Genomic DNA, 16,114 nt, shown 5'->3' with positions numbered 1-16,114 from the left:
ATTTGACCCAAGTTGCACAAGTTAGTCGATCAATCCGAAGTCCGGCACCAAACCAGTGTGACTTTGTTATGGTTCTGGATCAAATCAAATATGACATTAAGTCAGAGTCACTCCTGAGTCGCTATTTAACCGGATTTTGGATGAATTAGCCGGTTTGTGTTATTTAGGTCATTCGTTGGCTTTTGTTTGAGAAGTAGTGACCTGGATTGGCCCTGGATATCAATCAATCTGGTCTCAGGCTAACATGTAACCCTCTCTTCCACTCCATCACTCCTCCAAGTCACCATGTACCCCACTCATCTACTTATTCCAAAAAAATAACGTAATTATACCGACCAGCAAGTATTCAATACTAAATCAGAATAAGTGTCTAAATCACACAACTTCCACATCATCAACACCTCAATCCAGTTCCAAATCCCCAATTAAGCAACTTAATCATCATCATCAACAAAATAAACACAAAACAGCAGCTCAATATTTCCATTTAAAGAAACTGCAACAAAAATAAAAAGCTTGAGAAAATAAATCGAGCAGCATTACAAGTTGAGGATTGACACTCACGCGTGGCAATAAAAGTAATAAACAACAACAAAAAATGTCATTAAAATACAATGAAATAAACACGTGATGTCGCACAGCTTGTGTGATCTTGACTAATAGGTTTATTATTGAATGTGGCAATAAATAATGTGGGAAAATTGTTGGAAAAAATAATTGATTATGGTGATGAACAGCAGTTGGGTGGTTGTGTTGTGGGGGTGGAATTGAGGTTGAGTGATGAATTGAGATGTTAGATGATTTGTAGGTTAAGTTAGAATTTAGAGACTTCAATGAAGCTGTTAATAGATGAATTTTGGGCTTTGGGATTGAATTTTGATGAACGGGAGTGGTAAAGGGTATGGAATTGATCGAATAACGTCCAAAATGATCAAAATCATAAAATCATTCTTATAAAATTAAAAGGAATACCTCAGAGTGGGCAGGACTCCATTTTGAAGCTCAGACAACACTGAAGGCACACTCCGTCGGAATCGGTCCATTTGAAATCTACTAGAGTTCAACTCCAGGAGTCCTGCCAGCTCTGGTACACTTGTACTGTACTTCGAGATGGCAAAAGGCATAGAAAAAGACATAAAATCTATTACAAGCTTTCCTGAGGCTAATCTAAGGCTAATTTTCATCAAAATTGACACAAACCCTGAATCACGCCAGCATAGAGTTCAATTGTTCCTAATTTAATACTTCATGTACCTTCAGGGAAGTTCAAATGACACTCAGGGATGGAACAACAGATCGTAGATCGCAGTATCTTATATTATTTAAGGAACTCTATCTATCTACCTTCTTTGAGCATCCCAGTGCCAGAGAATCGTTCCCTAGACTATCCTAGTAAGCAAAGAGTCTATGACAGTGATGAACAGCCAGTGTGTTCCTCCTGTGTGCCTCATCCTGTGTGTCTGCGTGTCACAGTTAAGCTTGCCAATCACTGTTCTCCAGCTTGCTTACTGGAACCATGCTTAACCGACTTAGAATCTAGGTTATTACAGAAGGCATTCCATCTGACTCTATTGCTGGCCACATCTATTACTGTTCTACTACATCCCATTTCAAATCCCCTCAAAAACAACTCAAACATTACCAAAAAACCACAAAAAAATTCATTCCTCATCCACAAAAATTAATTTTTCCAACCGTCCATTTCCACCATCAACCATCGTCCTTATCAATTCTAGTTTCACTTCCCGATAAGATAACATTCAACAAAATAAAAAAATACAATAAAAAATGATCAATTTGCGTTACCTGCTGTGACAGGTTTATGACTGAAAATTCATTTACTATTATCGATTATTTTTAGCAGTGTTTGTGGATGTCTTGACACATAAAAAGACTTTTTTTTTTGTTGTTGTTGTGTCGTGTGATGATAAAAATAGAAAAATATGTAATGAATGAGGTAGAAGGAACTGATGAGATCATTGAATTTGGAAGTCAGAGTTCTGGGTTGAGTTGGGAATGGGTTGTGTCTTGAGTTGAGTTGACGACGCTGTCAAGTTTGGGGGAAAGTCAAGACTCTATTATGGAACCGTAACGTTTAGGGTGTGGATGACTTACATAACGCTTTGGAGGAGTATGTTGGGACGTAACAGAGTCCATATTTTGGTTCATGCTCTTGCTACAAAGCGTTACAGTAGGAAATGAGGTTACTCATTGTCTGTCAGGGAATTGAAGTCAAAATCGAGTTAGAACTAGTCACTAACAGGACCAGAGTTGACAGGACTCAATTACTTCTTTGGATTTTCTCTTGTTTGGCGTCTAAAATTGGTTCTATCGATGACTACCAATTGCCAATTACCAATCTATTATCAGGAAGGTTTTCAGAAGTTTCGACAAATTCTCGAGCCTGAGACCGAGACAACCCGAGAAATCTTGATATCAGGAACCCTTAATTATCAGACATTTTAAACCCAAACCCATAACATTCCTCCAAAAAGACAAGAACATAAGAAGATTTGCTATCAAAAAATGCTGGGATTAACTAAAATATTTTGTTCGATAAAAAAAAGTCTTCTTTACTATCTTGTTTATTAAGTCACAGACAGAGAAATGAAAAAAAGATAAAGTCAAAAAGGAACCGCAAAAGGAATTTGTTTTAAGTCACGACTACTTCATGATTATCACGTTTTATTTTGACAATAAAGCTCATCACCTATGAAATTTTAAAAGAATGAGGAACTAAATGTTCCTAAATGGTCATATGGCATTCCAGATGGATGCTTTATTCTGATTAACAGCTCATCGAGTGGACAATAATACGGTATGACAGGTTAAAGGCAAGTAATGTCTAGTTCAGAGTTTGCAGGACTCCAACAAATAGCGGAGACCGAAATGACTCTAAAGTCATGTCTGTCTAGTTCCAGATTTTGGATCTATTGACATACTTGCCCGAACACACAAGGAGCATGCTCACGGAAATGCTCACAAAATTGAGCATGCTCTCATTAAGCTGAGTATGTCCATCGTCTGTTAGACTTGTGCTATTCTTGGATATTGCTTGACAATTGAATGTCATGAGAAGATCAAAAAATGACTTTACGATTCTTCTTTTATTTTTCATTCTTCTTCGTTCTTTTTTGGGTCTTTTTGTTACTTAAACGATTCCCATTTTTGTGTTCTTTACTTCTATTTTGCAACCGGAGCCGGTTTGATGTGGATTTAAATTCTCATTTTCTTCTTTTTTTTAAATTCTTCTCAAAATTCTTTTCGACATTTTTATTTACTAGATCAGCGGATCAAGCGTTCGTTCCTTATATGGAAAGACTTGTTGTGTTATATAAGAGATTTAACGAAAAAAATTCTTAAAATATTCAGAATATTTAATGAAAATTTTTTGTGTAATTTTAGGCGTCGATCGGTATTTTTGTGAATATTTTAGAATACATTTTTGGATCTGCTGACTGTTGTTGGTGTTGTGTCACGTTTTTAGCTGCTGATTGTGCTTTTTGGGATTGATTTTAGGTCCAAGAACTCAAAATTGAGGTGAATTTTGGTTGGGATATTTGACTCGAGTCTATTGGACATCATGAAGTCGACATCAAGCTCTAGAATCACTGATCAAGGCACAGAGCATGAGAAAGTCATAAAACAGTGTCCCCAGACCACCATGACACTAGCCTGGAGTCGAATTCAGTTCAATCTGACTCAACCTCATCCATCAAATGATTTAACCACAAAATACTCCCAAATACCCCACAAAACCCTTCCCAACCCACCACCCCAAAAAATCCAAACACTTTCTTAACACGAAACCCACAAATTATTGACCTCTTGATCCACTTACTTCCGCATATTTGCTTGTAAAAATTATGATTTAATTCCATTATTATGAGTTGTGAAATAATCAATCAAGACTAATGAACCTTTTGGTTCATTGACAGGCACAGTTGTTGAGTTATGAGTGGCTAGGCATAGTGTTGCGAAGCTGTTGTGAAAGTCTTTTATTTGACGGATGATTTTTTGGTGTGAGAAAAATTTTAGTGGCAAAATTGTTACAGAATTTGAAAATATGAATTTTTTGTGATTTTGTCGTAACAAATTTGAACTTTTGGATGTTTATGAACTTAGTTTGGAATTGAAGGATCAAAATCCGAAGAAGCTGTTGATAGAGATTGTGAACATAGTATTGGCAATCGGTAAACACTAAGCACAAGTTTCTGACATCGTCTTTGATGGAATCTGCAAAGAAAACGGCGATCAAGAGCTTTAAAAGCTACTTGGCGCAGAACAGTGATGAAAAAATGTCAGCTCAACATGTGGACAGAGAATTTGTTCAAACTAGGTGACAGAATCAGCAACAGATTCAGATAGAAAGCCTTTTGATGTAACTGGAGATCAACATAGGAACATTGCTACAGTGAGTAAGTAAGAAAATGACAGAGTAAGCTATAAGCTTCATCTAAATGAGCTTATATCTAAATTGATCTGTATGGCCACAAAAGTAGATATTCTGAGTAGATTAATTGAGTTTCTAATTTACCATCAAGTCGTTGCGTTGACGGTAAGACAGAAAGAGGCCCTAAAGGCTTACATAGACCCTTAAGATTACCAGAATCATTGAATTTACCCCAAATAGTACAAATCATTCCAAATTCCAGTACCAGCCCAGCATGACGTAATGATCGATTAACCGACTTCCATTGATCAAATATCCAACATTATCACCAATAATACAGCATAAATTAAACTGAAAAAATTCCTCAATGACTCAAAAATTCCATCAGAAAGCCCACCCCAAAGAAGAATTCGCAAGTAGTCATCACGCAAAGCGCTCGAAAAACCGTTAATTGGATTAGCAATAAAAAATAAAAGTTAATCCAAAAGTGTTCATTTTTATTCGACTTTTTTTGTGTGTCAATGAAACAACAGACGAGGAAATAACAACTTTTTCACTTTTATTCGTGAGAATTTGCAATTTATGAATGAATTTTATTGGATTTTTGAGAAGTTATTGAGAGGGAATTGAGGGAAACTTGGGGTTAGGATTGTAATTTTTGAGGTTATAATCATAATTTTGAGGTTTAAATCCGGGTTTTTGAGGTTGAAAATTTTAACTTTGAGATAAAAATCAAAAATTTGAGGTTAGAATTCCAATTTAAATATTAACATTCTAATTTTGAGGTTAGAATCCGAAATTTTGTGATTTAAATCCTGATTTTTAATCTTAATTTTTAGGTTAAAATTCTTATTTTGAGGTAAGAATCTCAAATTTGAGGTTAAAATTCCAAATTTGAGGTTAAAATTCCAAATTTTAGGCTAGAATTCTAAATTGAAGGTTAGAATTCTGACTTTAAGGTTAGAATCCTAATTTTAAGATTGAAATTCAAATTTTGATGTTAGTATTCTTTTTTTGAGGTTAGAATCTTAATTTTTAGGTTAGAATTCAAATTTTTTAGGTTATCCTACCGAAAATCCTTCAAATCATCCACAAAAATGCATGAAATTCTAACCTCAAATTCAAATTCCGCTCCATTTGCAATCATTTACATCAAATTTCCTCAATAACTCAAACTACCCATCATAAAAAATACTGCGCATTTGATAAATATTCACGCATGTAAATTGAAACACGAATGCGAATGCGAATTAATTACAACACCTTTTGAATCTGTCTTGTAGTAATTAATGAACAATTTCAATCTGCATAAAATACAACTGCAAAAAGCATTAAATTAAATCACAAGAAACTCTCATTCAATTTCCAAGAAACTATTTTGATGAGAAATAATAAAAAAAAAGAGAAATTTTTTCAACATTTCTTCAAGGTCACATGACCAGCAAAACTTCCACGTGTGGACATTCTTTATCATCTTTTTTTATTGGCCATTTTCATCTTTTATTGATCATCAAATACAATCAAAATTGTGTGCACACCCAACTTTCGAGAGTCACAAAACTGCGCAGCTGACTTTTTTGGAATAAAAATGAATTTTTTTGATGACATAAAAAATTATCAAAAATGAGAATGTGAATTGACAGCGCCATAAGTTCCTATATTGTTATTTAATTTTATCATATTTACGCTTGTGACATTGATATTGAATTGAAGTGCAGGTGAGTGGGTTGTGATTAAATTTTTGGATGAATTTTGAGGTTATGTTGGAGAAATTTTGAGGTTATATTGGATAAATTTGGGTAATTTTGAGTAGGATTTCCGATTTCAACCTTCAAAATTGACTAAAATTCTTAAAAATTGATTCATAATCTTCAAAAATGTCGTTTACAGTGATAAAATTGATGTGTCTAACTTCCAGGTGTAACTAGGATGACCTGGAAGACATGATAGACTCTATATTGAACAACCGATGTCAAAAATGAACAAAGTTTCAGTTTTGAGATCAAAAAATTTAAAAAATCAAGAATTCACCTAGAAAACTACAACTGTGACTAACTTCCAGGTGTAAGTAGGGTGAACTGCTAGATAAATAAGGCTTAATATTGAATAAAATTGGTCAAACGTGATTGATTTCATTGTTTCGGGACCAAAAAATCAGAAAATCTAAGATTTTAGCTAAAACAACTCCAACAGAAACTAATTTCCAGGTGTAAATAGGTCCATAGTGTTCAATTTTCCAGTTTTGAGACTGAAAAATCAAAATGTCAGGCAGAAAATTTTCAAAACTGAATTCTCGATCCCCAGTTCCAACCCAGAATCTCTACCTCAACACCCTGCACATCCACTTGCATCAAAAACAATTAAAACTTTTATCACAAAAATCTATTTTTCCAGCACAATAAAAAGTTATGAAATTAAATAAAAAAATTTAGAGACCGCAAAAAGTGTGTACACTTGTGCATAAATCATAAATTCATAGCTGCTCTTTTATAAGTTGCGGAAAATAAAGAAGAAAAGAACAAAGCAGTCATAAAAGCTGATCATAACACAAAAGATCATCTGTGGCAAGCACCAACATGAATATTCAAAAAAGATAATGAGAAATGGAATGGTTTTTTAATGGAAAGTAAATATGTGAGTTTAGGGGAGCTTGGAGCTTGATGGGGATTTGGCGGGAACAAATTGAGTGAATTTTGAAAATTCTAACCTCAAAAATTTGAATTTTAACCTCAAAATTAAGTGCTTAACTTCAAAAATTTTGATTCTAACCTCAAAATTGACTGCTAAACCTCAAATCTTGGGAACATAAAAACAAAATTTTGGAATTTAACCTTAAAATCAGATTCGAACCTCAAAGTTTAGAATCCTAACCTCAAAGTGTAAAATCCTAACCTCAAAGTTTAGAATCCAAACCTCAAAATTAGAATTCTAACTTCAAATTTTGGGATCGCAATTTCAAAATTTAGGACCATAACCTCAAAATTGATTGCTAAATCTGAATTTTTAGGATCATAACCTCAAAATTTTATATTCTAACCTAAAAATTTACGACATTAACCTCAAAATTAAGATTTTAACCTCAAAATTGAGGATCCTAACCTCAAAATTGAGTGCATAACCTTAAAATTATGGATCCTTACCTCAAAGTTTTAGAACATAACCTTAAAATTGAGAAAATAACCTAAAAATAATGACAAACCCTAGCGTAACCCCACCCAATCCATCACTATACCCGGCACATTCCACTCCATATCCCCTAAACCACAACACATAATTTAAATAATATTTCTACTATTTTTCATTTCCACGGGCATGCCCGACAACATAGAAGTAATAAAATAAAAATTAAAAATGCACCGTGTGATGCTCAAATGCACGCTACTTATATGTACAGCAAGTGCATGGTGACCAGGAACTGACGACTTCCTCCAAAAAAATAATGTTTAATTTGAGCATGCAATTCACCGCCCTAAAAAATTCATTTAATCGGCAACAAAAAAAGTGAAAATTTTGCAGTGAAAATTAAACAAAAAAAAAATCAATTAATTAAAAATTTATAAAAAAAAGAAGAAAAATTTCTTTAATATTTATGGCTCGTATGTGCTCAATGGAATGTGAAGAAATTTCCAATACATACAAACACGTGCATTTGTATTGGTGAGCAGTGATGAAGAGCTGCTTAATGAAGTTTTAAGGTATAAAATGGGTGGAAGGCACGTACAAATGTAAAATAAAAATTCAATTGATTTTTAATATGAGTCAGTGACTTTAGTTTGTGATGTTGATTGAGCTTCCGGTAAGGGAATATGGAATTGAATTTGGATGGAAGTTGATTGAGTGAAGTTCAAGGGCTTCGGATGTTGGAATTGGTAAGTTTTGATGAGGGTTTGATAGATTTGAGGGATTGAATTGATTCCACAATAAGGTTTGGCATTTGGAACCGTTTATTAATTATGTAGCAATACCCCTGCACACCTGGAAGTTCTCTAAAGTTAAAACAATTGATTTCTCGATAAATGGCTCTTATTTTGGTACATAATATGTGAATAACTCCACATAATTCAGATTTGTAGCTCAAATCTGATCTCAAACCTAACCTCAATCCTATCAATAGACATAACCTCAATCTTAATGTCGATCCTAATGTCAAACTAAACCTCAATTCTTACATCAAGCTTAATTTCAATCCTAGCTTCATACCTAACCTCAAAACTTACCTAAATTCTAACCTCAAGCTCCTCAAACTTAACCTCAAAATTCCAAATTTTCAATGAAAATCCTAGCTTTAATCTCAAAATTCTAAATTCTAACCTAAAAATCAAACTTCCAGGTTAAATTTTAGGTTATAAAATTAAAAAAATAAAATTCTAACCTCAAAATTTCAAATTTTTAATGAAAACTCATGTTCAGATCTCAAAATTCAAAATTCTAACCTCAAAATCAAATTTCCAATTTAAATTTTAGGTTATAGCATTAAAAAAAATAAATTCTAACCTCAAAATTCAAAATTCTAACCTCAAAATCAAACTTTCAGGTTAAATTTTAGGTTGTAAAATCACTAATTTGGTATTCTAACCTCAAAATTATGAACAAATTCCTTCAAATTCTACCAAAATTAACAAAAATTTGGTTCAGAAATACTTAGGGATCGTTCGTAAATTACGTAACACTTAGGAATGAGGGGATTGTTGTCCACCGTCAACTTCTATCCCCAACAGCCACCAGACCTTGGGCGCCAGCCACTAAAGCAGGTAAGCACCTGTCCCCACTTCAACATTGGTTGATTCCGGCTTGCCAACTCTGAGTGCAGGGATGAGGTCTATCCATCGTTACCCAATCAATCCCTTACCAAAATCCAACTTAATCACATAAAATTAATGATTTATTATTTTTTAAATTCGTTCAAGAATTTTAATCACCACATATTTAAAACATATTTTTGTTGTTGTTGTTCAATTATTAATGACTCTAGATTAACTTTTAATTTTGTAGTTTTTTACTATCTCTGATTTATTGACATCATCATTAAGTTTAATGAGTTGAAATAAATTAAATTTTGAACATTATTGAGTGAAATTGAGTTTTAATTATTTGTAAATAAACTGCATTTTAAAGTCATTTAAATGAGTGGATTGGAGGCACTTGATGACGCATGGGTCAGTTTAAATTGTTTTGAAGCTCTTGAACTTCTCGGAGATGCTTGAAGAACTTGAATTCAAAGAACTAATTTGGAATCTCTTAGAGAAACTAGCTTGGAAGTCAAAGGGCTTAGAATTGGCCGAAATGTAGCCACAGACTGGTTTGACTCTGGTCTTAAGCTGGATTTCATTGAATTTTGCCTGGGGTAGGGTAACGCTGACCTGGGATAAGAACTACACTGACCTGGGGAATAGTAAAGCTGATCTGGGGTAAAAGTCACGCTGACTCGGGATAAGAGTCGTGGGGTAAGAGCCACGAGGACCTTGGGGCAGACATATGCCTGCTTGGAGGAAGAGTCGCCCTGACCTGAGGGAAGAGTTATGTTAGCCTGGGGTAAAAGTCTCACTGACCTGGAGTTAAAGTCACTCTGACCTGGGAGAAAAGTCACACCTGCGTGGGGACAGAGTAAAGCTGACCTGGGGTAAGAGTCGCGTTTACCTGGGAGCAGACTCATGCTTGCCTGGGAGGAGAGTCATGGTGACCTAGGAGAAGATTCACACTGACCTGAGAGAAGAGTCACACTGGTATCAGTGCAGAGCCACGATAGTCTGATGCCATATTTTCACCCATTTCTACCCAGTGTGCATTCAGTATTTGATTGTCTTTGATCACAAGTTAAGCTCATTAAGACCGTTTTGGACATCATTTCCCTAAATACTTCTTACTTACTTCGCTAGCAGTACAGATCAGCTGTGATCCATGGTCTCCCTCAGATATCCCCTATAAGTGGTTCAATCGCCAGCTTCCTCCTGCCATTTGCATCACTACATCCTTAGACTGATTGCAAGAGATAACCAACATTACATTTGATGAGATATGACTTAGTATTCAAACATCTACACATTTACCCCGGGGAGCAGTCAGAATTGAGGAAAAGGGGTTTTGTGGGGTATGGAATGCAATCATTTAGAAAAAATGGCGATTTAGTTGAAAATGGTGAATATTTCTCAAAAGGGGGCACGATAAGAGCAGGAGGGTTGACCCCAATACCCCCCTACACCTCCCATACCAACCCATATCCTCAACTCTAATCTCATAGCCAATTGCCCATAAAAATTCTTAAGTCAATTCAAACAACAAAACAAATAAAATAAAAAAAAAAGAATTTTCTGCGAAAGTAAATAAATCATTTAAAAAAGTATGCAAATAGACACCTGTACAACTAGAATGTTGTCAAGGTCATCAACTCAAATACTTTTCAAATATTCCTAAATAATATTTCAACAGCAATAAAAAGAAAGATTTTCGAGTATTTTCGATTTGTTGACTGTCAAATGAGTTATTAATACTGAGGCATGTATCATCTCATGCATGTTAGGACTGAATGTGTAGAGAATGAGAGATAAAAAGGTAGTAAAGTCATTAAAAAATATAATAAAAGCAGCTGTCATATCATTGAATTTGTAATGAATAAGTAAATATAAGCAGGCAAGCTCAATTGTGGGATCATTTTAAGTTGTTTAAACTATTTTGTATTTATGGAGTGAGTCATGGGGGTATGGATGGGATTGGGTGTCAATTTTTAGGTTAGGATGGGTTGTTTTGAGGTTAGAATGGCTTTGGAAAGAAATTGCAATTTTTGGAGACTAAAATTTTAAGTTGGATACCAATATTTGAGGTTATAATCTAAATTTTGAGGTTAGAATTCAAACTTTTGAGGTTAGGAATCAAATTTTTGAGAATGAGAACCAAAATTTTGAGGTTATATGCAAAATTATTGAGGTTAGAATCTAGACTTTGAGGTTACACGCCTATTTTTGAAGATAAAAACCAAAATTTTGAGGTTTGAGTTACAAATTTTTGAGGTTAGAAGCTAAATTTTGAGGTTAGAATATAAATGTTGAGGCTAGAAGCCTAATTTTCGAAGTTGTGATCAAAATATCGAGGTTGGGAACCAACTTTAGAGGTTAAATTATCAATTTTGAGGTTAGAGTTCAAAACTTTTAGGTTATGATTTAGATTTTGAAGTTCTAATCCTAATTTTGAGGTTATAATCTAAACTTTGAGGTCAAAGTTAAATCAAATTTTAAAAGTTAAGAACCAAATTTTGAGGTTAGATGCCAAATTTTTAAGGTTAGAAGCTAAACTTTGAGGTTAGAATCAAGAGTTTTGAGGTTAGAATTCCAAATTTTGAGGTTAGGAATAAAATTTCCTCTATAATTAAGCATAAAAAGCCACCCAGTTAACCCTCTTCACCTTCCCATCCAGTATAACCTCAAAATTATACCCAATACTCCACAATACCGTCTTAAACATCAATTACCTCTTCCATTAGCAAATTAAACTTTCATTACATCCAATAATAAGTTCAAAAAGAAAGTGCTGTTGAGATTCAGTTAGAAAGACATTAAATGAACCGTGCAAAAATTATAGCCAGAGGTCATTAATGGCTAGTAATAATGAGTAGTCATACTCGATACATTTTATATGAGATTGCAATAGCTTCGATATTGGTTATGGTTTAATTTCAAGTGTCAATTAAGGGGTGTTGGTGAAATTTAGACTGTAATTAGCAGTTGGAATTGATGGTTTTTTGAGTGATTTTTGGTGTAATTTTGAGGTTATTTAATGGAAATTCTGATGGATTATTGGATAGACAAGGGGCATGTTGATGAGTGTGGTGACAAAATTGAGTGTGCTTAATTATATTGAGTGATTATACTCATTAGTAGGCTTATTGAGGTGAATATACTCATTGTCTATTAGGGATTGTCGATTTGAGGTAGTTGAACGACTACGTAACACTCTTAGAAAATGGGGACGGGGCAAGGAGAGGGGTGGTGTGGCTGCCAGCTGTTCAGATTATGCATACATGCAATTGGGGAATTTCCGATATATTTGAGGTTAGAATTCAAATTCTGAATTAGAATTTCATCAAAAATGGACAAAATTAAGAGTTCAAAGTCGAATCAGCTTCTGTATGGCAACCCCGACTCCCATTTTACTCAACTCAACTCAATTCCATACAAAATCCGTCTCAACTTCACATCCCAAGTCATCCAACATTCCAAAATCCATAACTCATCACACCATTTCAGTCCCAAATTACATTAATAATCCCATAAAAATGATTCATCATATAATCATGAATCGAGTCAAGAAGAAAGTCAAGACAACGACTTTATGCTGCATGTTTTTATTGCACTTCACTTAATTGCTTGAAACTTCTTCTTAATATCTTGTAGCTGCTTGTTGAGTCTCAAGATGTTCAGTTCTTCAGTTTTTTTTTGTGTCTTTTTTAGAGGATTTATTGTTGCATTTAATGTTAATTATTGGATGGAATTGTTGTTATTTTGGGGCTTATGAATGGTAGGGATAGGTGCATTAGGGACATATTTACATATTGTGATCAGACAGTAGGGGTAGCGTCTGGGGCGTAGCCAGAAATCTTCTGTATTTTCATGATTTTTTTTTTTTTTATAAAAGGCAAAAAAAAATTAAAAAAATAAACATTTGAAAATATACGGTTTTCCAATTCTTGGATGGGGGGTCCGTGCCCCTGGGAGGGGGTCATTGAAGAAGCCAAAAATCCATTTTGGAAGTTTTTAAAATTTTAAAATTTTTAAAAAATCAAGATTAAATTTTTTTTACAATTAATGCCTTTAAATTCTTACAATTTCCAAAAATTTAAAAAAATTATTTTTTTTTTAATTTTCAATTTCAAATTTTTTTTTAAATTTCTTGAATTTTTTTATCAAAAAAATTATTTAAAAACTCATTTTTTACATCTCAGCCCTCATTCATATCCACAAAAAAACAGCACAAATCCCATAAATTATGCACAAAACAGCCTCACGCAATAAACACAAAAAAAGCTCAGCTTTTACATGCAAAATAATTAAAAATGAATTTTGTAATAAAAAAAAATGAAAAACTTTCTATATAAAATCATATTTTTAAACTATTATATTTTTTGCTCAATTCATGACTGATTACATAGCCCATCAATTCATACTTTAATTATCGTTTGCTTTATTGCACTTTAGTCATCCAAAAGGCTTGGGTATTGTGAATGAAAAAATGTGTAATTAATTGCGGGTCAATTAAAGGTTTTGATGTAATTTTTGTGGGAAATAATTGGTGGAAAATAAGTGATATTGAGCAATAATAGCAATTTATTGACTATTTCTTAGTAAAATTCTAATAAAGAGCTGAATAACAGCAATTTTTGACTATCCTTACTAACTTTACTCTGCTGGCCGTTCAGATCACCTGTGATCCATGGCCCTATCTAATTAGGGGTCTAAAACTGGCTCTATAGCTACCAATACTGCCTCTTTCAACAGCCTCTCCCCAAGAGTCACTCTGGAAATCCAGAAAATTGCCAATTTAAGCCGGATTCATTCTTAGTAGAGACTTAGGAGGATTTCATTGATTATTTGGCTGTTCTGGGAATTAAATTCACTTTGTGTGAATTATAGTCATACAAACTGTGTCTAGACAGCTGTAGCAAGAGTCATGTACCCACTCTCACCTTCCTGATCCACATTTTGGATGAAATATCATCAATTGTTGACTATTTTGACGTATTTTTAACTCTATATTCTTGAATAGATCCTCAATCACTCCCAACTAAACCCCTTAATAAATCCAGTGTTGCACAACCTTTCATTTTTTGAGTCACATCATGAATTTAAAAAATTTAATATTTAAAAATTTAAAAATTTTAACTTTCGAAATTCGAAAATTTAACTTTCGAAATTCGAAAATTTCATTTTCGAAATTTAAAAATTTAAAAATTATCCTCGATTAAAGCCACATACAACACACGGTTCATAAAATTTGTATGAATTTTTGGGATGCACATTAGTTGGAGTCTGCATTAAATATGCTGCAGCACACAGATTACTCACTCCTGCCTCAACCCCCCAGCCAACCCCCTCCCCCACATCACCCATCATCGACACCTCAATTCCAAACAAAAATTTCATATCGATTTCTATCCACAATTATAAAAAGTGAAAATCACGTCTCGATTATGAATGAATGAAACTAGAGTAAGTCAAAGCAACAAAACACTTATGCGCGTCAAGTAATTAACATCCAGCAAGAAGCAGTCAACAAAAAAATCCAAATCTTCTGCTTGTGACACACAAAAAAAAAAATAAAAAAATTGTTAATTAAAATTGCCAACAACAAAAAAAAGGCAGAAAAAGCTTCAAGTTTTTTGATGTGTTTGAAGAATCTTGGCTTGCGGCTTACCATGGCCGCAAATGGAATCTCAAGCAATCGGGCAACACTCGATTAAGATTTCTCGCGATGGAAAAAAATTGTGAAATTTTTTTTAACTTTTTTCTTATCAAAAAATTTTAATTAAATTAAGACTCGACTCACCTCAAATTGTATGAATCATGTTGAGTCACTGGACGGGAATTTTAAATCCAAAATTTTTTTAAATTTTTATTTTTTTATTTTTTTTGTTATCAAAATTCACAAAATTCACCTTTTTTTAACTTTCTTTTTAAATTATTTTTTCAATTTTATTTCACAATTTTTTTTTTTCACTTTTAGTTCCAATTTTTGAGTCACAAAAGCTCCAATTTTTTTTAATTATTTAGTCACAAAAATGAACCTTTTTTTATTTTATTTTTTTTTTAAATTCGCCTCCAACTAGAAAAGAGTTTTGAATACGTTGGCACTTACACACGAAATGATCGACTTGCTTTCTTGTTTCCCACACTTTGTTGGCAACTTCCAGTTGACTACAATCATGCTTTGTGTTGTTACCTGTGCATACAGTCATGTACAGGTGTGATTGTATTGTGTGTGCCTGTAGGCTTGTTGAGTCGACTTTAAGTGGCTGTTTGTGACTGTATATGATTACTATTAAAGATATTATACCGCACTGTCGAACAGTTATGATGTTAAAATTCCTATTAAATATTTAGATTTGTGTCTTTTGTGTTGGATGTTGTTACAAAGTCAATGTTTAGGTGCTCAAAGGAATTAATAAGACTGTATAGTATAGTTAGGGGATTCCAAGGGTCGGTTTATGATGTTTGCAGGGAAATTTCGAAAAGATTAGACTTAAATTCAAATTTATAAAAAATATTGAAAAATTATTAAAAACTTAAATTTCGAAAATCGAAAATTTCACTTTCGAAAATCAAAAATTTCATTTTCGAAATTCGAAAATTTCACTTTCGAAATTTGAAAATTTCACTTTCGAAATTCGAAAATTTAACTTTCGCGAAATTTAAAATTTGAAAATTTAACTTTCAAATTTTAAAAATTTAATTTTTAAATTTAGAAATTTTAACTTTCGAAATTCGAAAATTTCACTTTCGAAATTTAAAAATTTAAATATTTCACTTTCGAAATTCGAAAATTTCACTTTCGAAATTTAAAAATTTCAATATTTCACTTTCGAAATTCGAAAATTTCTTTTTTTGTAAATTTCAAAATTGCGTAAATCCAAAAATTTAACTTTCAAAATTCGAAAATATAACTTTTTAAATTCGAAAATTTCTTTTTCGAAATTTAAAACTTTTCAATTACGAAATTTAAAAATTTCAGGTTTAA

General features: G+C 33.1%; 1 protein-coding gene across 1 annotated transcript in view; it reads right to left on the bottom strand.

The window, feature by feature from the left end:
* Positions 1–15,215, bottom strand: part of LOC139096980 (CD109 antigen-like) — a 31,191-nt gene extending 15,976 nt beyond the window's left edge. Inside the window, exon 1 of the mRNA XM_070648744.1 lies at positions 14,927–15,215. The gene's annotated coding sequence lies outside the window, so the exon portion shown is untranslated. The remainder of the gene's footprint in view (positions 1–14,926) is intronic.
* Positions 15,216–16,114: the final 899 nt, after the last annotated feature.

This window comes from Chironomus tepperi, unplaced genomic scaffold (assembly GCF_022539635.2).
Source record: "Chironomus tepperi strain 1889 unplaced genomic scaffold, CSIRO-AGI_Ctep_v1 contig_409, whole genome shotgun sequence".
NCBI lineage: Eukaryota > Metazoa > Arthropoda > Insecta > Diptera > Chironomidae > Chironomus > Chironomus tepperi.
Note: the sequence above shows the minus strand (reverse complement) of the source record. Positions and strands in the feature narration are given on the sequence as shown.